The sequence below is a fragment of the Crocodylus siamensis genome, chromosome 4 (genome assembly GCF_052110815.1).
Source record: "Crocodylus siamensis isolate JL-2025a chromosome 4, ASM5211081v1, whole genome shotgun sequence".
In the NCBI taxonomy this organism is placed as follows: domain Eukaryota; kingdom Metazoa; phylum Chordata; order Crocodylia; family Crocodylidae; genus Crocodylus; species Crocodylus siamensis.
This window is the reverse complement of record NC_143398.1, coordinates 108828614-108850392: the sequence shown is the minus strand read 5'-3', so window position 1 is coordinate 108850392 and position 21779 is coordinate 108828614. Positions and strand designations below refer to the sequence as shown.

The window sequence follows — 21779 nt, the reverse complement described above, 5'->3', positions numbered from 1 at the left end:
GACTTTATTTATGCCATTATTATTGCCAATCCACCAATTTCCATCTAGTAATAAGCCAACACCATTGTTAGGATTTTGTTGTTGTTGATATTATACTTACTGACAGTAACATTTCTGTTTTTATAACCCAGCTGGCCAGAGATATCTCCTTGTCTATGTGTTTCCCTTACCATTTTTAGACAATTCCTAGCTTCTAATTTATATCCATTGTGACCAATCTCTCCCTTCTCTTATTACTTGTTATACATTTTTATTTTTATAGCTGCTTACACTTTCTCTTGAAGCCAGGCTTTTTTTTGCAGGTTTCTGTTTTTTCCTTGATTGTGGAATTTTAGCTTTTAGGGCAAGTACTGAACAATGTCTCTGTTTTCTAGGATAAAATTAAAGTATCATAATATCAGGGGAAGAAGACAACAATCCCATAATTTAAATAGTTTCCCTCTACCCTCTGGGCAGTCACTTTTCATTCTTTTTGCTTGTTTAAAATAATAATAATGAAAAATAAAGACTTTACCAAAAAAGCCTGATTTCCCTTCTTCTTTTTAAATTATCCCAGATAGTTTTACAATTCTTAAATTTCTCACTATTGCTTTTTGGCAGAGTACATCCATTTTTATTGCTTGTAGGTTTTTTCAGACAATGGAAATAAATGTGTCATAACTTCATCAGAAATTTTACAACTTAATTTCAATGTTTTACAGTGTTTAGGAAAAGGATTCTACTGTTGCTGTAAATTTAAGTTAATTATAATACTTTTCAAGGAATCTAATCTTTTATGAAATAATTCTATAATCTAAAACATTTCATATTAAAATACTTGTAAAAGCTAGAAGCATATGACAACTGAAGCAGCACTAAAAGTAGACTCCATTTTAGCCTAAAATGTCTTTGGCTTAAAACAAAACAAAACAAAACAAACTTTGAAAAGAGGGATATATATTTCATTGGGATCCAGTTGTTACCTATGTAATTTTTATCTCACCCATCAGAAGCAAATCCAAACCTTGGAAGATAAATCAGTCAAAAGACTGTCTAAGAGAAGGCTCAGAGAAGCTTGTAAAGGAGGTATCTTTTCATACATACCTTCTTCTTTCTTAAAATAGCCAGATATAAATTACACATGCTATCAGCATTAAAACCAAAGATTTAAACCCATGAAATTTCAGCAATTATGATGTTTCCAGTAATGTAATCATTTTTCACATGTCCGTATGTTTATGTTGGCAAAGTCCTAGTATCTATTAGTTATATCAGAAAAGGTGCGCTCAGTGTTGTGCCTCATTTACTTTGTAAAGTCAGTATGAGCTATATGGACAAAATCTTTTTCTGTATCAATGCTAGGAATGTGTTTGATACTGCTTTATCTGTATACCAGTAAAACTGTATTGGAAAGTTTTCTAGTGTACAGTAGAAGTTACTGAAGTCAAAGATAGTGTTAATTAAAAACATCGCAAGTCCTTGTAATAAACTAGTTGATCATGACTAAATACAAGTGGTCAGATTTGCCAACCCCATTTCATTTTTCTGATATAAAGGGTCTATAATGTTGCATTGGCACAAGCCTTTATTCTTATGCTGCATTAAATCAGCCTCACAAAATTGTCCCAAAAACATATCAGCCCAGCCACAAAATCCATTAACCTACCCTTTACTATGATGATTGATGAAAAAATAAATAATATTTTATTCACCTTTTCCAAAGAAAAATCCTCATGCAGGAGGCCTAAGGGAGGACATTTTTGGCAAGGCTATGGTAAATCAGTATCAGTGGGTGCGTCTACATGTTCATTAATGTGCCTTTGCTATTGGGCATTAAATTTAGTACCTGTAATATGAGGTATTAGATAAAGGTGCAATAGCTACACTAATGCTCAGTGTCGAGATAAAAGATCAAAGTCTTTGGTCTCATATGCTGATGGCAACAGGTCAAAGGCCATGCTAGTGCAACAAACCCAATAATTAAAGTCTCGCGCCATTACCCCTCACCAACTTAAATTTAAAGCGCATGCGCAATCATGCATGGCTGGGCTAGTATGAAACCTGAGCAGACAAAGAACATCCGTTTGTAGTCATGATTGGCAACCCATTAATTATTCATGCCTGGCGTGCAGCGATAGGCCACCCTGCCAACCATAACCATGAGAAAGTTTCCGCCCAAAGCGGAGAACTCCGTGCACGCCTAGGAGACACAGTCAGCGAACTGGCCATTCGCAGACATCTCCCTTCCACTGATTCTCTTCCTGGCATACCCCACCCTTGCTAGCAGAACTATCGTCTTCGTCAAAAGCTCTCAGCAGTCCGTGGACCACAGTAGCTTACGTGAATCGCTCCAAACCTGTACCAAGCAAGCTCTCAACCTATGCTGCAGTCACTGAGTAGCGTAAGTACAAAATAAACTTCCTCTGTAACCAATACGCTTCAGCTGCCTGACTCCTACTCGCTGCTACTATCCACCTGTCCAATCACCGATCCTACCCATGCCAAGCCGGTCGTGCCGACCCAGGCTCGTGGGTCAAAGGGTGCACCGGTCTTTGGGCGTGACACTAAGTAGCAAAGGTGAAAGTTTTTTGTGATGCTTAATGCTCAATAGACTAATTTTAATGCACATTATTGCATTAGCATGGTTTTTGTCATGATGCGCTACTGCACAGTAGAACAGTCCACCGCACATTAAGGCGTTTCATGTAGCTGTGCAGAGTAGTGTGTAAACAAAGAGGAAAAAGGTTAAAGAGCAGCAATGTCATGGCTAAAGCACTGGATTAAGGTATAGGAAGCTTGACTTCTATTTCTGGCTTTAACCTGTTGCCTGAACTGAAGCAAATCACCACCGCTCTGCCCATCATTTTTCAATTGCCCACATTGCTCTGGAAGCTTGGAAGGTGAATTTTCAGCGGTACAAAGGATAATGGCATCCAACTTCTGTTAAAACTCTGGCTTCTTGAATTTAACTCCTAATTGCATATCTGAAAATCTCTTTGGTATTTTTTTTTGGAAGTACATCTTGCAGGCATCTCCCTCCCAGTGCCTTGCACACCTGGGCTGGGTCTTCTAGATGCTATAAATATTTTAGTACATGCTAAATTGGTCAAGCAAAAGCATCAGCTTTTAAACTCCTCTGGTTTTAGCTTGACAAATTTAAGTGCAATGGCTCTGTTTTGACTACAGTTTTAGAAAGTATTTCTTAGAACTAGAAATGAGATCTAACATCACACCTTTAAATCCTATTCAAGACCCTAAACTGTCTCAGAAAGAGTTAGGAGTTAAATTGCTAGGATGGGTTACAAAACATATATTAAACAAACTAGTAAGACTTTTCTATCCCTGAAACTTTCCAAATGTTTTCCTACTTCAAAGAAAAGTTTTGAATCTGTTGTTATTTTAGGCAAACAAGATTCCCATACTTCAAAGAAAAAAAAATCAGGATTTTTAAAAGGTAATCTTTCCAATCAGTCTAAATAAAGGCAACCTGTGTTGGAAGAAATTCATTGACTAGTATCACCAATGGAAGGAAACACTGGTGGGAATGGCGGTAATGTTTTATAGCTATAAGAGTGATACCAGAAGTTGACAGTTATAAAATACGTGTGTCAGTTATTAGATTTGACGAGAGTAGAAGCTATTGATCAGAAAATTGATTGTAGTGAAGTAGCACTAGGGAGAAGCCAGAGAATGGAGTGATCTGCAGCAGTATTGAGCTATTGTGCCTAAATTGCAGCAAGATGAATTATAGATAGAAAGGAATTACCCTTGGCACTGGTAATGAAGTGAATTACACCCACTGATATAAAGCTATTGTAGCTTTCTTCACCATGTTTCATGCACTATGTTATATGGCAATCAATCCTCTGGGGCATGGAAAAGTGTAACTGTTTATAAACATATCAGCCAATGCTGGGAATAGTTCAGAGTACAATCAAATTATTTGTACCATGAGGATAGAGACACCTTGAGAGGAAGTTGAGAAAGGCTGCAACACTAGAAGAGAATTAGAGTTCATGAGAGAATGAGAGTAAACAGGGATTAGCAGACTGTCCTTCTATGTACTGATAGTGTCTGGGCTCCATATTTTGTTCTTACTGGGTATATCTACACATGCGCTTTACTGCCCAGTTGACTAATTAGCTCAGTAAAGCATCACTGTCTACATGTGTGCTCCTATTAGGGCACAGTAAATTAATAACTTCACTGTAGAATAGAATAGTTGGGGCTTGGAGCTGCAGGCTGCAGTCCTAGAAGGGAAGAGGAGGCAGGCAGCACTGCGGTGGTATGACAGCAGCACTGCAATGGCAAAATAAGCACAGCTGGGCCCCTTCTTCACTTAGGGCCCTAGGCATGTGCCTAATTTGCCAATGCATTAATCCGGCCCTGAACACATGGGTTCTCACTTGGATTGAAGCAGACTATCTTGTCAGTGCAGATATGCACCAGACCCAGGATTCGGTCTGAGTTTATTCATCTAAGACAAAAGCCACCTCTTATTATTGAAATGCACATAAAGAAGTCAGCTCTGAAAGGTCACTGAAAATCCTTCCCTAAACAAAAGCAATATGATAAGAAACAAAATTGAGTTCTCTTTCATGGCTGATTTTTTCTTTTCCTCCTTTGGCTGCTATCATCTTTGAATGAGATATTCGAGCCAGCTAGCCAATCCTTGTTAATCTCAAATAACTTCACAAAGCAGACCTTAAAACGTTGGTAATGTCTTTCTACAACAGTCCTAATCTCTGCAAATTGCTATCAAGAGCTGCTGTAAAAACAGTCCGCCTACCGTCCACAGTCTTGTCTCACTAATTCAGAGAGATACAGAGCAATGCCGAAGTTCACTGAGGAAGCCAAACATTAGAGAGAGCTATTTGTGGATGACATTTATCTTGCATTCATGATCTGAAATTAAGTTTTCTTTTTTGTTTTATGTGACATTGTTACATGCCTGGTAATTGTGAATAAGGATTGCTCACAGAATGGAATTTAAAAAAACAAGTCAGGCAAATACTTGTCTAAAACAGTTTAGACAGGGGCGATCCTGCCTTGAGTATAGGTTAGAACTGTATGACTTCCTGAGGTCCTTCTAGCCCTACTTTTCTGTGCTTCAGTTTTCACTCAGGAGAGGTGAGAATAAGTTAGAATACATATCTGTCATAAGGCTGAGATGGTGCTATGGCAGACTTTCAACTCAGAAATCAAGCTTTTTTATAACACGGTCATTGTTAGGAAAGCAGTATCATTTACGAGTTAGATTTTAAAGTTCTTAAATCTCCCACCTTGCCCTCACTCTGTTTCTATTTCATCTATCCCCAGGCACCTGTCTTCTCCCCTTTTGTTCTGTTTATTTCCCACCAATATCCCAGTTTAAGTGAATAGGATGTTGAAAAATCAATCCCAGGGTGCTGAAGGAACTGGCTGAAGACATCTCCAAGGTACTGGCAATAATATCTGCAAAGTCACGGAGGTTCCAGAGAACAGGAGAAAAGCTAACATAATGCCCACTTTTAAAAATGGAGGAAAGGAAGATTCAGGGAATTATAAACTGAAGAGCCTAATTTTAATACTTGGGAAGTAACTGGAGCAAATTACAAGGAAGTCAATTTGTAAACATTGGGAAGAGTAAAGGATAATCCCTAGCAGCCAACAAGAACAAATCTTGTGAAACTGACTTGATACCCTTCTTTGACAGAATAACTAATTTAGTGAATCAGTTCAATGCAGTACAATGCAATCTACACAAGCCCCTATGGTGCTGTTGTTACTGCGGTACACATCCGCAGTATACCAAAACTGTAGTACATGTCCTTTGGGAAGTACTAAATGATGGCACAGTAACAGCCCATACTGTACCATGCCAGTTATGCATGGTTATTTTTAGTCACTACATCACCATAGCAATAAGCTATAGTGAGGGAGCACATTGCTACAGTGACATAGTGTATCATGTAGATGCATCCATAATGTACCTGGACTTTAGTAAGGTCTGCTGATATGGTCCCAAGTAACTTCCACTGCTAGAAATGATTTTGGCAAAGGGAGCAGTGCATACATTCCCTCTGCAACTGCCCCCTTCCCTCTGCTCCCTGAACCTTCCTGAAACTGGGAAGATTCTGGTCTGGAGAAAGCATGAGTTGCTCCAGCCCTCCTATTTCCAGGGCACCGGAGCAGTGGAGCAAAGCTCCTGTCTGCTTCTCAGAAAAGAGTCTGTAATAGAGCCTGACTACCGAGCTAGCACAGAATCTGCCTAGTGCTCTATAGCTCTTGATGCTCCATCTCCATGGGTCAATACTAGCACAATGAAGGAGCAGACCCTGTCAAGTACAACAGTGAACTTGTTCTATATTTTGCCTGATTCCCTACTCCTAAGAAAGAGTCGCCAGGCCTTCATAATTTATTTAATTATTTATGCCACATATCACTTTGGTATACAAGCACCTGGTAGAACCATGAAACTGATAGGCCCGTTTAATTCTGGGCTCCCTCTGTGGTTCTCATCATAGGTGTTAGTTAGTACTGACAAGTTAGCACTTCTCTTATTAGCGTGGGGAAAGCTATGGCAAGGAGTTAGACTTTGCTTATTACCTTGTGGTATGGTAAAGTCTGTGATCATTCTTGGTTCTTCTGTCCACGGCCCAGAAGTTTCTAATGCCATCACCTCTATTAGCCTGTCCGGGGGTGGAGGCAGGGATGTAGAAAGAGAGAGGGAGAGAGAGAGAGAAAAAGTGTGTGCAAATATTTCTTTGACTCAGACAATGATGTCTTGGTCATCAGGAAGGAGGATAAGCAGCCTAAGTGCAATCCACTGAAGACTGAGATAATGACCTTGAATTTACTGCTTGAATAAAGAGTGTTTGAGTCTGGTATATGTAGAGAATGGGACACTGAGATCACGTACAAGGAATCTAAGGACCTAGAGAGAATGTTTCCAGGCCCAGGCTATTGCCAAGTAACTAAACTGTTTGTTCCTCTTACATGAGTAAACCAGAAACCTCAACTTCAGCTCTTGTGTGTTCCCACTCATATGCAATTCAAACAAGTGTACAGGCACACATTACTAGATTACTTCTTTCACTTTTGGAGGATCACTGAGGACACAATGTCCTGTGTGAAGCTGTTAATATTCAATAGTGGGTTGAACCTGTTGCTCTGCAGTCTGGAGGGGAAGATCGGGCCCTTCTCCTGTTGGTGGTGATGTGTTTCCAGCAAGAATACTTCTATTGATGAATTACCCAATACTGTTGTCCAATCCCACATAATATATCTTTCTGTTTAGGATTCCTCCCTTTCTATGCAATTTGTAGAAGCTCTCAGACACTGGGAGAAAGGCTGATGAAGCAGTCAGATACCTGCAAGATGGGGACAGCAAGTGGAATTTTAAATAACCATGGACGTGGGGACCTGTGGACAAATGGCTTCTGTTTTAAACTAATGGCAGTGTCTAGTTATTCCAGCAAGACCAAAATTAAGCTCAAGTGATAGTATATCACAGGGAATTAATTCTTTCTGAAAGAGAAAAGCTTTGGTACAGATACTCTGCAAGCACTTCTGTTAGGCAACCAAGGGTCACTTGGTGACAGATTAATTTGATGACTAGATTGGAGAGAGAGTAACAGAACATATGAAACAAACCTTGAAAGGAGGCAGTAGAAAGCCATGAAAGAGTGTGTGTTATGTAGATAGTGAAGTGCCCTTTTTTGGAAGGTTGACTGTAGTTCTCTGGGGCCTAGTTTCTTTTTATATTTTTCCTTGCTACATTTTGGTCTTCCTTTCATTCATGAAGCAGCAGCATGTATGTATGACTGGGGAGGGGACACTGAGCCTTGGAGAGAATAACTGAATAAAGAGAGCAGAATTTAAAAAAAAAATACAGACAGAAAAAGAATGAATGAATAAGAGTCCTAGAGGGAGCCTCTACCTGCCTGTGGAACCCACACCCATTGTAGGAGGATGCAAGCAGTAGATCATGGCTCTGCCCTGGGCCTGGCCCTGTGCTGTCACTGCCCCAAGATACCAGGGTCTCCCCAACCCTGCCAATGCATCTCATACCCAGACACTGCTTCCTAGCAGCCCACAGCCCTATCCCAGCTGCTGCCTGCATGCCCTGCCTGCATGGGTCTTGCCCTCAGCAGTGGATGTGGGGTGGACAGGCTGGGGTTCCCTAGCAGCACAGCTGGGTCTGGGAGCAGCCAGAAGGAGATGCTGCTGTCAGGGCTGCTGGAAAATGGAGTTTTCTGTAGGCTGGATCCAGCCTGTGGGCCATATTTTGCCCACCCCTGGCTTAGCCAGTGTGTAACAGGTAAGTCCTCAAGTATGTGTGTCCTTTTCTGCCAAGGTGTGATGTATACTGTCTAGTTCCTTGCTTTATGTAAGTCACAGTCACCCAGATTAGGTCTCAAATTACCAGATTATTCCCCATTTTTTTCTCAGTGGTGACCCCAGATTCCACCTGCCATGTCTTGATGTTCAAGGATTTATACTGGGAGTATGCAACTTAAATGCCACTGGACAATGAGGTGCTGATTAATTCCCTTGAGTTTTGAATTTTCTCATAAAATGAACTGGTTGACCAAAAAATGAAAACTCACAGTGTGTTCTTTATGATAAGGTTCTTTTATTAGGCATCTCTCTAACTTTTTAAAATTGTTTCTCTTGTTTCTTAGGTATCATCACATCCTGGACTGGAGGAAATGGCAGAAGCCTATTCCCCAAGCTACTGATCAATGCTTTCTCCCATGGTGGTAAGTATTACGTTCAAGACCCCTATCTAAGCATCCCAAAATAAACTCAGGTATCATAAACAAAGATGAGTTCCTGTCCTTTGAGCTTGATGAGCCTAATTTCCCTTTTTTCTTCTTCAAGGGTATAAGTCCAACAAAAAATAGGTGCCTTCCCCTTTAAGTACCCTAAATGGTGTCAGGCTTATTGTATTTATGTTTCTTTTTTACAAAGATGCTATCGCCCGACCCAACCTTGTAATAAAAAAAAAGAAGAAATTTTACTTGTCACTTGTAGGACTTGGCTGTTTCTTCTTGGCTGGCCCTCTGTTTCCTGAAGTCATGCCTGCTCCCAGATCACATTCCCAGTAATGATTCTTCAGTCAGTATCTCCTGGCTTGACAAAGTTCTGCGTCTTCCCCAGCCAGCTGACATCTGACTCTTCTTTGCCCCCGTCTTCCCAATCGGCTCCTCTCTCATTCTGGCATGAAGCACCTCTCTCCTTGTTTTCATCCAGTGCTCTTCTCTCTTCCATCTCTCTCTGGGGCTGCTCTAGCTTCAGTGAGCAGCTTCTCTGAAAATGTGGCTCCCTCCTTTCCTTTGCTGATTCTTGCCAGTGTTCAGTTCGTCTCATGGCCAGCTCTCTCTCCTCATGACACAAGGACAGAACTTTAAAAGGAAGGATGGAAAATAACCCCAGAATAACTCGCTTAGGACACTCTCCTGGGAGATGTGGGTTTGGACACATCTAGTTGATGAAGAAATAAACTCAGGTCTTTATCTTCCTGTGCAAATACTCTAACCACTGGGCAAGTATATAAAAAGTCAGCAGTGGCAACACCATCTCCTCAGAAAAGAATAAGGTGACTTCCAATGCATTTTGTATGGAGTCTGATCCTGTGGATACATCCTATGAGAGATCATGCCAAATCCTTAAGTAGAGAGAACTATACAAATCTAAGGGCTGACTAAGTAAATGCCTCAGTTGTCCTTCATTGTTGGAATAGTACTTAGGGAAAAAAGGTGCTCTTAGGTAGCCAGGATCCAGAGGATTCAGTACCTTACAGATATAAAGCAACGTGTAGAAGCAAATAAAAAGCCACTGCAGCATAGAGTGCAGATGCAATGTGTTAACTACAATTTAGAAAGCTGAACAAGGGGTTCCTTATGTAGTATCAAAGCTACTAGCAAAGCAGCTACCAGTGATCTGACCAGGTATGATGAGTCTTATTTTTTGAAGGTTTTTCTCTGCCAAGGATATTTTCTTCCTGCCATTTCAAGGTTAAATGTGTTACAGAGAAATCCAGAGGTGTTTCTAACCAGGAAAGCAAAAACATCTAAAACTCTTGCACACACAAAAATCAGTTTCTCACACATATTTGATATTATTTGATATCGTTAGAGTTTGGGCATAATTTCATTTGACCTATAGAAAGAACAGCATTATTTTTAAACTCCTCACACTAGTAAAAATCAACATCTTGATTTGACTAGTCATATCAGCCCATGACTCCATGATCAGAGTAATAATAATAAAATCTTCCTCTTATATAGCACTTCGCAAAAGAGGTCAGTATCATTATACCTATAGGCACAGAAAGGCTTGACTGGGGTCACCCAAAAAGCCAGTGGCAGAATCAGAAATATAACCCATATCTCCCATGTTCCAGTCCATTGTTATACCCAAATACCTTGATATATTTAGCTTCTATTCCTAAATTCCTACTCAACCTTTTGTGTTCAATTCCTTTTCAGCTTTCTACCCTTAAAGGAGCCATGTTTCTGAAAAGGACAGCACAATCCAAGCCAGGGTGTTCTTGTATTCCATTCTACCTCTTACAAAATTCTGACTAAGTAAAACGAAGGGATAGCGAAAATCTTGCCGCTGAAAATTACGGACAGATAATAATTCATTTAATTTGTTACCTGAGCATAGTTTGAACCAATTCTCTTATAAGGAGATGGCTGGACCATGAACCACAGTACCTGCAATATTTCCTACAATGCTAGTCCTAATATATGAGAGATATCTGCCTTGGCTCTCTATGTAAATGTATAAACAAGATCAGAGCTTTCAAAGCTCTCAATCCTTTCGTTTCCAGATGGAAGTTTTAAATATGTTCTGACTCTTAGTGTCAAACAGCTGATGCCAAACTGGAGACAGACTTTAATTACAACATTTAATTCTCCCAATATTGTTATATCAATGACATAGCATGGCCCTAGGATACCTCCCAGAGTGATGTATTTGTTGAATATATATTTTCTCAGAAGCTCTATATTATTCCAGGAAAGCTTCATTAGTGAAATTTTAAATGTCACAAAATGAAGATGGCAGCACTGGGGCCTTGCTATCTAAAGCTAGTCCAGACAAGGGGATGCAAGTTTTCAGATCATGCTCATACTCTTGGATATCTTGTCACTTATTTTAAATTATTTTGATTTGGTAGATTTGCCATTTCTATAACCTAAATCATAAACAGAAATGTACTCTTGATATTATATTTGTAACAGGTATGAGCAAATAATTCAGTAGTTATCCCCTTCTCCCCTCCCCGAAACATATTCATAGACAACGTTTAATGTGTCATTGTCTATCAGTGTATAACCTTGGGCTCTGCTGTTACACACAAGCTGATATATTCCACAGGGTGAAAGTGATTGACATGCTAATTATGGTCTCCTAACACAGAGGTGTTGAATGATTTTTTTTTAAGGAAAACAAAGGGAAAGGTAATTTCACAATATGCAAAGGATTTTGTGATATTCTTTTAAGGTTGGCAAATCCCCAGCGTTGTAGTTAAACAGGGGGAACAATGGGAAAACCCATTTAAAATGCACAAAACTATCAGTGAAGAATGGGAAATGAATTAAGACTAATCATAGGTCAATGAAAGTTGCATCTGAAAAAGCAGGTAATTATCTTTTGTTGCTAATGTCCTGTTCCAGACTTCTATCCAATTTCTGCTCAGCTTTTCAGCCCTATAGAAATATGCATTTTGCAGAAAGATGTAGCATGGTCTAATTCAAGGTGTCCCCTTGCTCCACTTCATCGCTTACAAAGCACATTCTCTAAAATATCAAAATAGGCTGACAATGGCAACAAAAGCTATTGTGTTTTGTTATACTTGGATCAATGGGCTAGGCTATGCAACCACAATGCAAACCCCACCTGTAGGCCTTGTTTTCTCTATCTCTCTGAGGAGATGGCATTCCCAGATGTATTATGCTACTAACATAGTATTCTTCTCAGGGATTTGAACTGTTTTATTCAAGCTGGTTTCATTCAGTAATCTCTTACAGCATTGTAACTTAAGTTACAGAGACTCTTTTCATGGTCCTATCAAGGATATTCCATAAAACCCTGTTTTGCTATATTTTTGCCTACCTTTTCTTTCTCTTTTCAGTAAATGATCCAAAATAGCCTTTTAATTGAATTGGGTTTTCAAATGTATGGGGAAGGAGCTATTGCCTGGCACTGTGAACAGGAAAAAAGTTCTGTCTAGGGACTGTAATAACAGCTGAATATGACTCTCCATGTACAGGATAAGAAACTTCAGGAAGAATGCACTCTTTCTCCAAAGTAGTGCTATAGAAGGAAAAGTGTGACCCATGGCAGACAGAAATCAGTGAGGATTTAACTACACACTTATCACTATTAGTGGGTTCTTCCAGATTGCGGCTGAGGCATACTGGTGAGGCAGCATAATAAATGGATGTACTGCAGTTTCTTGTCCTGAGGGTAAACAGAAATATCAACTTCAGAACAAAAATAAAGAAATATCTCTAACTCTTGTGAAAATATATTTCTGGTATGTTGGGTACACCATTACTGTCTCTAGTAATGATGCTCCTCACTTATTTATTGTGTACTTATTTCTCCCTCATATTTACATTGTAAACTTTTGGTACATAAACTGTTTTTTGCTGTGTGTCTGTACAGTGCCTAGCACAATAGGACTATGATTCTTGAGTAAGGTCTCAAAGTACTGCCAGAAATTGAAAAAAAACCCAAAATGATATAGTCAATGAGAAGGAAAGGAATGGAGGAAAAGAGGAGAAATGGCTGGAGACTTCCTTCTTATACTTGAAGCAGTGCTAGCAGTTGTTGGTAGTGAAAGCATCTTAGAGAAATCCCCTCAACTAAAATCATAACACAACCAAGGAACTATGCAGCAATTGAGAGCAGAGATTTATGGTGCATCAGATGTACTATGATATGTACTCCTGTACATGATCCTACTTCATGGCAAATGAAAGTCAACCTATGCCAGTTTGCCCTTCCATGAAAGGAAGAGAGCCCCATGCTTCTTTTCCTCATGATAACTTGTTTGCATGCTCATTCCTTAAGAACAATGATGAAAACAAAGGATGCAGGTGAATTTTAGCCATCTAATGACAAAACTATAATCCAGAAAACACTCACCCAGTAGCTACTTATCCTTTAAGCACTTAATACTTATCAGGTACTGCCTGCTGAAAATTCCCTCAGTGCCTGAAGTTGTAGCTCTAGTCAGGAAAGGATAGGCTTGCTAGGGGCAGGATTATTTCTATATGATATATAAGCAGTGATAGGAGCATTCCCTATGGATGGAACCCTGAAACGCTAGCTCAAGCACCTCAGCTCTGAAAAGGATACAGGAGAGATCAGACACATTCCTGTGTTTTGATTTCTTTTTGGCTAGCTCCAGGGCCCCTGGCACACATTCATGTACAGACTTTATGGGATCTGATCCCTGACCCCAGAAATCATGCCTCCTGCCATGTCACAGACTCCATGTAATAGATCATTGGGGGTCAGACTTTTGGAAAGCATACCACAAGCTAAACTCTGTACCTTTCTCAAGTACTACTTGACTCTCTTTCCTTTCTTCTCCCTTCCCAATCAATTGCTATTTTTCCTGCTTTTTCCCTTATCTACTGCATGCCATACACACAGCCTGCCTTTACCACAGTGTAGCCTCTGAAAATAGTTGAAGGTTATCAACTGATTATTAGATCTATAATTTCCATTAGCTATTTAAAATAAATAGATTATAATTGTAGAAGTATTTAGCTAACTTAGCTCTCTATCTTAGTTGCTCAGTTTCTGGTACTATATACTATCAGCTATCAAACCACAGCACAAATCCCAAACCCTTGGATATTTCATCACAAAGAACAAGGAGTATACTTATTGAGTGTGTCTACATGTGCATTTACACCAGCTTAAATTTACTGTGCAGTAAATTACTGCGCCACAAACAGGAATAAGCTGGTGTCTACACATGCAGGCATTAAAGCACATTAACACTGTGTGGACTGACTTGGGACTAACTTTTGTCCCAATTTAGTCCACACACAAAGTGCTACTGTGCCTTAAGTCATCTACACATGCATTTCTGAGCAGTAACTAATGTGGTATAAATTTGATACCTGCATGCTGTAGGCATCAAATTTATGCTCAAGTCAATGTATGTCACCATATTTAATGTGCAGTATAGGCATGCAAATGTAGACATGTACCTGTCCTGTGCAGTAATTTCAGTTAATGTGCAGTAAATGTGCACATGTAGATGTGCCCACTGTTTCTAAGGACTTTAAGGAGTCTCAAAACTACTCAGGCTCAGGAGACTGTCATAGTAAACGAAGGCCTCATCTAGAACCCTCTAATCTATGGGAGTTTTGTCATTTAAGAATTAAATCAGGCCACAAGGAACAGCTTCCACACTTAAAATTTCCAGCCTTAGTCCAAAACATAGGGACCTGAGACAGGCTGATGTATAAGAGGGAAAGAAGGCAGAAAACCAAGGGTAAGATTAAATGTTCAATCTTGACAAAAGATATGATAAATAAAACAAGAATGACCCATAATCTCTGCTCTCCCCTCCCACCACCCAAAAATTCACAGGTCAAATCCTGTTCTCATGATGTCAATCAATGTATATTTTGCCATTGACTTCAGTAGGAATAGGATTTCTACTTAATCTTGACAAAATATTTGACAGTGGTCAGACAGCAAATGAGTGGTGACACTACTGCTTGTACCTGGATCTGGTTGTTTTGCACATTATTAAGGGTCCTGTTAGTAGACCTTGCTTTCATTGATTATAACAGCCACATTTTAACTAGTTGTGCTGGTATAATTACATTTGGAAAAATTCAGCCATTGCCAAGAAAAAGGCTAGAGCATGATGCATCATTTTTCAATGTGAAAGATTTCAAGATCTTTTTATTATATGTTTTTTTTACTTTGAAAAGCTAATTCTTTAGGATTAAGGACATGACATTTCACACGAGATGCTTAATATGCAGTAGCCTAATAACACTGCGCAGTAGCGTGCTGAGCAAAAACAATGCTTATACACTATTGCACAGTAGTATTAGGCTACTGTGCAGTAAGTGTCACTAAAAAACTATGCACCGGTGCTACTGCACAATAATTGTGGTTACTGTGCAGTTAGTTAGTACTTAATTAAGCAAGTGCTAAACTAAATGCACAGTAACTACTGTGTTTTAACAAATGTGTAGACATGCCCAGAGAGTACATAATATTAGAATCTTTTAGCTTCAGTATAGAGGTCTATGTTATGGTTCCACTTTAGATTCAAGTAGATGTCAAGATGATGTCACTAAATGGAATTTCTGTCTCTTCTGGATTTTTATTTTAATCTACAAAATTAAATACCAAAAAACCTAAGATGTTAATAGAACATTATTACGGGTGAAAAGTCAAGCACTCAAAAGGTAGGAAATGCCAAACTTAAGGTTTCCAGTACAACCTTAATTCAGTTCCCTTGTGCATATGACGCCACCTTTACTTACACAATAACATTCTCCATGAAGCCCTTCTTTATTCAGTGCCATGGACAGATTGGGCTGTGGAAATGAACTATGGTTGTACATAGAATGAGGCTGATATGTTTAGATTCTGTGCCTCATTTGTTGCGTATGTGAAAAGGCATATAATTTTTGAGGCAGGAAATAGCAGCAAGGCATACTCTTATGGTTAAGAAAAATTTGAATACTGGCTGAAGAACTGAGTTTCTGTCATATTGCTCAAATACTGGGCAAATCACTTAAACCAAACATTTCAAAGGTTGTCACAAAGGAGACCCAGCTTGATACCCTAGGTTTGTATTTGTGGATGTACTGAGCTCCCAACAAGGTTGACATCAATGAATATATAACAAACATTCTATTTAATGCTAATACTTTTGAAACCTTCAGTTCTAGCTGCCTGAAACTGGGCAGCCAAAATTAGTGGATACTTTTGACCTTAATCTGTCTGTCTCCAAACTTTCCATCTGTAAAACAAGAAAAACTCAACTTTATGGGGGCTCCGTATAGACAAAATGACAAATGTGCGTAAATCAGTTATACTACATTGCTATAGAAATGTCCATGAAGAAAATAATGATTCTACCTTTAGGGTTTAGATACTGTAAAATAAATAAGCCTTGGGACCATACACAGAATACTGAAGAGAAAACAAATCTATGCTCATTAATTAAGCACAATCCATCCCATGCACTGAGGTACTGTACAAAATAAAATAGAATGTGATCATATAATTGAAGAATGTATATGCACAAAGGGGCCGAATTAGACTTGCAACTCAACACAAGGCAGACATAGCACACAGAATACTAATTAAAGCATTAGGAATGTGTTATTGTCCTGATTTGGCAAAGCACTTAAGTAAGTGGCTAAGTACCACCAATGTCAAACAAGTTAAGAATGTACTTAAAATTAAGCACATGTTTAAGTACTTTGCTTGAACTGGGACCTTACTGTGTCTCTAGGCATTTCTGTACCTGAACTGTAATGCTCTTTGTTGTTCTAGTACTCCACTGCATTGTAAATTAATGCAGTCCTAATGAACGTAAAAGAAAAAGTGTGCGTTTGTTTGCATAGGCATTATCTGCATGAAAAAGCAATGAATTAACTCTGAAACACTATTGCAAATCTAGGGGAAATTACCTTTCAGTTTGTATATGGCACAACCTGTAATTCCAATAATTAGGAATAACTCAAGGCCAGTCTTTCACATTTTGAGAATTCCAATTACAGTGGATATTTAATATAACAATACAGCTGCCAGAAGATTAAAAATAATAATGATCTTTATTATCAGTGACCTCTGACTTCCGTCTTATTCCAGAAGAGTGGTGTCACCTCAGATAAAGTAACTCAAACACTCTACTGAATGGAAAGAAAACAATCCTCTGTGCTGCCTAGTTTTACTGGGTTTCATTTCCAGCAGTACCAGTCTTTGAATGGCATGTACTGTACATCTGCTTTTTTCCCCAGTAGTGCACAGATAATTAATATTAAAAAGGAGTAGGCTTGTGCATCTCCAAAAGTACCACTGCAAGGCTCCTGCAGTCATGCTGGAGATGTCTTTCTCACAGATTACTGTTCATTTGCTGCACATCTGTTCCAACTGAACTTTATTCTCCCAAACAGGCCTTAGAAATGTACTCCTTCTCCCCCCTCCCTCCTCTCCTGTCTCTGTGCTAGGATGAGAGGGCAACCTTCTGAAAAGAAATAACATGCTTCCTCAATGAATCCCCTTGTTTGTACTATGTTGCTCCGTGGATGGTCTGAATTTTATTATGGACCAAAAGGGGATATGCCGTCCTTTAAGCAATGGAATTTCAAACAGGACAAGATGGTCCGAAGATCTGAAGGAAGCCACAGAGAAAGATCTGAATAATCAGAAAAAATCCTATGAATAATTTCTGGTGTGTTTGTGAATACAGTATATCGATTTTAACATAAATTACCTTGAATTAGAGCTACCTTATGGTGTAAAGCTATTACCTGATATGAGGAAGGCCACATCTTCACTACAAACTTTTACTGGCTTAGCTATGTTATTAGCAGCATGTAGAGGTGAGATGCCAAGTGGACATGGCCAGGCCAGCAGAGGTACCTAATACAGATACAGTTATAGCAGCAAAAACTGCACTTGTTTTGCTTGTGATGACTGTTTTCACTATGCAAGTACAAAGAGCAGTTGTGCCGGTAAATCTATATCTGCACCATAGGATCCCTTTGTCAGCACATTATTAAAATAATAATGTGCTGGTCAAGTACTCCTAATCTGGAGGTAGCCTAAGAGTATCACAATGTCAAATGGGAAGTAGGTTGTGAAATGTTACTGTTTATTTTTTTACTACAGCCTTCCCTAAGTTCTCTTCGCCTTTTTATTTAAATATATTTTACAACATGTCCAAAGGCTCTTATATCCAAGGTACCTGAAACAAATATTAGTAATTGTTATCATATCAGAAGAGTAATATCAGGTGGTGATATTTCTGGGAGCCATAGTACAGAAGCTGTGTAACAGCGATGTGGTCTGAGAGCCATATATCAAAAGTTCAGAGAGCATAACTGCACAGTACCCTAATCTAAGCTGTTCTAAAACACTGGGATCCTCTCAAATTCCCTTACTTTGTGTCCACTTCAGCCATAGGCAGCTGGGAAGCATCACCAGAAGCTTTGTTCTGTAGAGAAAACTGTGATCAAGCATCTGCTGAGTTTCTGTAATTTCAATTAATGCCCCCCCTCCTCCGCCAACAAAAAATTAAGCAACCTGGCAAGAAGTTTGTTTTGTACAAATACTGAATCCCTTGGAGTGGAGTGAAGACCCATTAATCAAGCATGCAATGGCACTGAAGAAAATTAAAGCCTACACATAAAAATGGGACTGCCTTAATTACATCTACTTAAAGGAGTACTAACACTTAATATGGAATTCTGACATGGGTATAAAGGTGCTTATGCTGATATAGCTGATGTCTGTACAGAAAGGGGAATGATTGGCACCAGTATAACAGTGTTCATACCAATTCTATCAGTAAAAAATATCAAAACCCTCAAAACAAGTGTCCTGGTTAAAAAAAAAATCTTAATGAAGATTAGGCCTGTGTAAAGTGGCTAGTTTTTGCTTCAGATTTGGATTCAGCCGATTCGGGTGATTCAGTTATTCCAATTACTGTCCCAAATCAATTCGACCAAATCTGATTCGGAGATTTGGCTGCTGCCGAATCTCCAAATCAGGCAGGCCCATCCACCATCTCTTCTTGCTGCCCTGCCTGCCCCAGCTCCCAGCATTTTGGAAAAAAAAGCCCTGACTCACTGGATGCTGCCAGGTAGGGGGGGAGGGGTGATCCCCACTGCCTCCCACTGCCCCATGCTACATGTGGGGCTCTGCATGAGCCTACTGACCACCCCTGCTTCTCTAGGCCTCCCTCCCCATGGCTGACCCACCCATCCAGCTCTGTCCCTTTAAGAAAAAAAAAGAAGAGAAAACCCCCCAGACTTACTGTTCCTGCTAGTAGGGGGCAATCCCCACTGCCCCCCCACTGCCCCACACCACGTGGGAGGTTCTACATGAACCCCCTAAAGCCCCATGGCCACTGCAGAAGCAGTGAGTCCTGGGGTTTCTCTCAGGCTTTTTTTTTCTTAAAGGGCCAGGAGCTGGGGCAGGTGGGGCAACCATGAGGGGGCTGGGGGAGCAAGGGGGGTCAGAGGGCTCATGGCAGAGCCCCCATGCAGCATAGGGCAGTGAGGGGCAGTGGGGATTGCCCCTTTCCACCCAGCAGCACCCGATGAGTGGGGCTTTATTTTAAAGCACCAGGAGCTGGGGTGGGTGGGGCAGCCATGGGGGTGGGGCTGAGGGAGCAAGCAGAGGATGGGGTCTGACAGAGTCCCCTCCACCTTCCTCCAGCCCCCTCTCCCCCACCCCTACTTACCAGCTCTGAGTCTGGCTGCAGCTCCCTGCTGCAGCCACTGGGGACTGTCCGAATCACTGAAGTTCTCTGAATCTTTTCTGAAGATTTGAAGAGCTTCGAATTGGTTCACACCTTTTAATTGGTCCTGATTTGATTCGCATTTGGAGATTCAGCCACTGAATCAGACCAAATCTCCTCCAAATTGAATCAGCACCTGAAGCTTCGCACTGTCCTTGTCCCGGGGAGCCAAAGCGGGTCTTACTGGCATAGCGGGACAACGAGCACACGGCGCCGCCAGAAAGACCCATGCGGCACGTCAGCTGCCTTTTTATGCAGATACGCTGGCTGGTGATGTCATTGGGAGCTGCCGGCCAGCAAGGATAAAAGCGGCTGCAGCGACAGCGGAGGGAACAGAGGGCCCTACGGGAGAGCAGGTACTGGCTTCACCAGTGGGAGGGGCGGATAGCCCCTGGGAAGAGCGGCTGGCGACACAGCCAGAGGGAGCAGCAGTGACCAGATCAACGGAAGAGGTAGAAGGGAGAAGGCAGGCAGCGTGGTGGAAGGCTGCTCCAGAGGAGGAAGATGCAGTAAGTGAGGTCACAGAGGACCTGCCAAAGCACCAGAGAGACAGCAGCATGGGCCTCAGGGAAGTACCGAAGCAGCGCCGCAAAGGCTTGGCCATACTGCAGGGGGAGAAACCCTGAGATGACCCCGAGAAGGTGCCACTGGGTAGGGATCACCGCTACGCTGCGGGACAGTGAGCTCAGGGAGGCACCAGGAAGGCTGGAGTCAAGTATGACTCGAAGGACCGGTGAGGTCTAGCTAGAAGGCTCTGCAGAGCGAGGGCTGAATAGTTGTGGTTTAGTTGTGTTGGGGCAGGGGGGGTATCCCCGGTCAGGGGAAGCAAGAACCCAGTTGGTATCCCTATAGAAGGGGAAGTTCAGGGTATTGTGGTAAGGCTAAGACCTGTGCAGTGACCTCGTCTGGAGTCAAACAGGAGAGGCCAGGGGGCCCGTGTGCCAAGCATAAAGTAAAGTGTCGCAAGGGACCTGGGGCCGCGGAGCATACCATGAACCGGCTTTGACACTGAACGTAACATCAAGTCATGGCGGGCGAGAACAAGGCTGGGGACAGGGCTGTAAGAGAACTGCTTCGATCCTGAAGTGATCCCGATAGAAGGTGAACCACCCAAGGGTGAGAACTCAGAACCCGACGGTCACAGCCCTAAAGATTATGCTCTAGAAACTGACAATAAATATATGAGAGAGATCCCATGGTTTTATCACCTCCCAAAATTCAAAGCAACTCTAGCTAGAAATAGTCATCAGCACCAAATGAAATGGATCAGCTATGCAAGGATATCTCTTGGTACAACTGATCCACTTCCCTGGGTGAACATGTTGTCCAGTGTCCTGCCTGTTTACCCAGACACATTTTGGAGGTCCCAGGGTGCATCTCAGTAGATAGGGAAAGCTGGGCAAGTATTCTCTGGGTGTGAGGGGCCAAATCCTGCACAGGATTTCCTGAGTTGTATAGGATCAGGCCCCTCAAGCCTCTGATCCCCTACCCAGGGCAGCTGGAGAACACAGGTATTTCTGGGCTCTCTCACCATAAAGCAAATAGAGGTCTACCTTCTGACTAAAAATTTGGTCATTTGGGGCACAACAAAATATATGGGTGTCTGTTCACTTTAGTTTTGTACTGACATAAAAATTTTCATGGTGGCACAAAGGTAATGTCTATTTCTACCCTCTGAGTCATTTTGATGGGAAGTTGGCAAACTGTTCCTGAATTTATCGATAAGATATATTTTTCAGACATTTCTTCTATTATCCAGGGCTCTGTTTCTGCAAAGTCTTAATCGGAAAGCCATATATATGTATACTGAGTGGTCCCATTGATTCCAGTGGAACTATTCAGAGTACATACAGGGCGTGTCTACACAAAACGTTACTGTGCGTTTATTTAGTACTTGTATAATCAAGCACCAAAATGCACAGTAACCAGAGTTACTGTGCAGTAGCACTGGCAAGAATATCTTTTTAGTGACACTACTGCATGGTAGCCTAATAATAATGCACAATAGTGTATTAGTACCGTTGGTGCTGTGACATACTACTGTACAGTATTACTCAGCTACTGTGCAGTTAGCTTCTCATATAGATGCACTTTGGGTTAAGCTTCCACATAACTTATTAAAGGATCAGGGCCTATATTTACAAATACATCTGCCTCAGAGAAATTTAGTTTTTGTTTTTTGGGTAACTAATTATCCCTTCAGACATCAAAACCTTAAAAACCAACTGTTTTCCTTCTTTTAAGCCTCTACATATTTCAGGAGATAAGGAGAACAGCAACA

General features: G+C 40.8%; 1 long non-coding RNA gene across 1 annotated transcript in view; it reads left to right on the top strand.

The window, feature by feature from the left end:
* The first annotated feature begins 2183 nt into the window (after nt 1–2183).
* Nucleotides 2184–21779, top strand: part of LOC149866317 (uncharacterized) — a 55053-nt gene continuing 35457 nt past the window's right edge. Inside the window, exons 1-2 of the long non-coding RNA XR_016441849.1 lie at nt 2184–2380; nt 8646–8723. This is a non-coding gene — a long non-coding RNA (uncharacterized LOC149866317). The remainder of the gene's footprint in view (nt 2381–8645; nt 8724–21779) is intronic.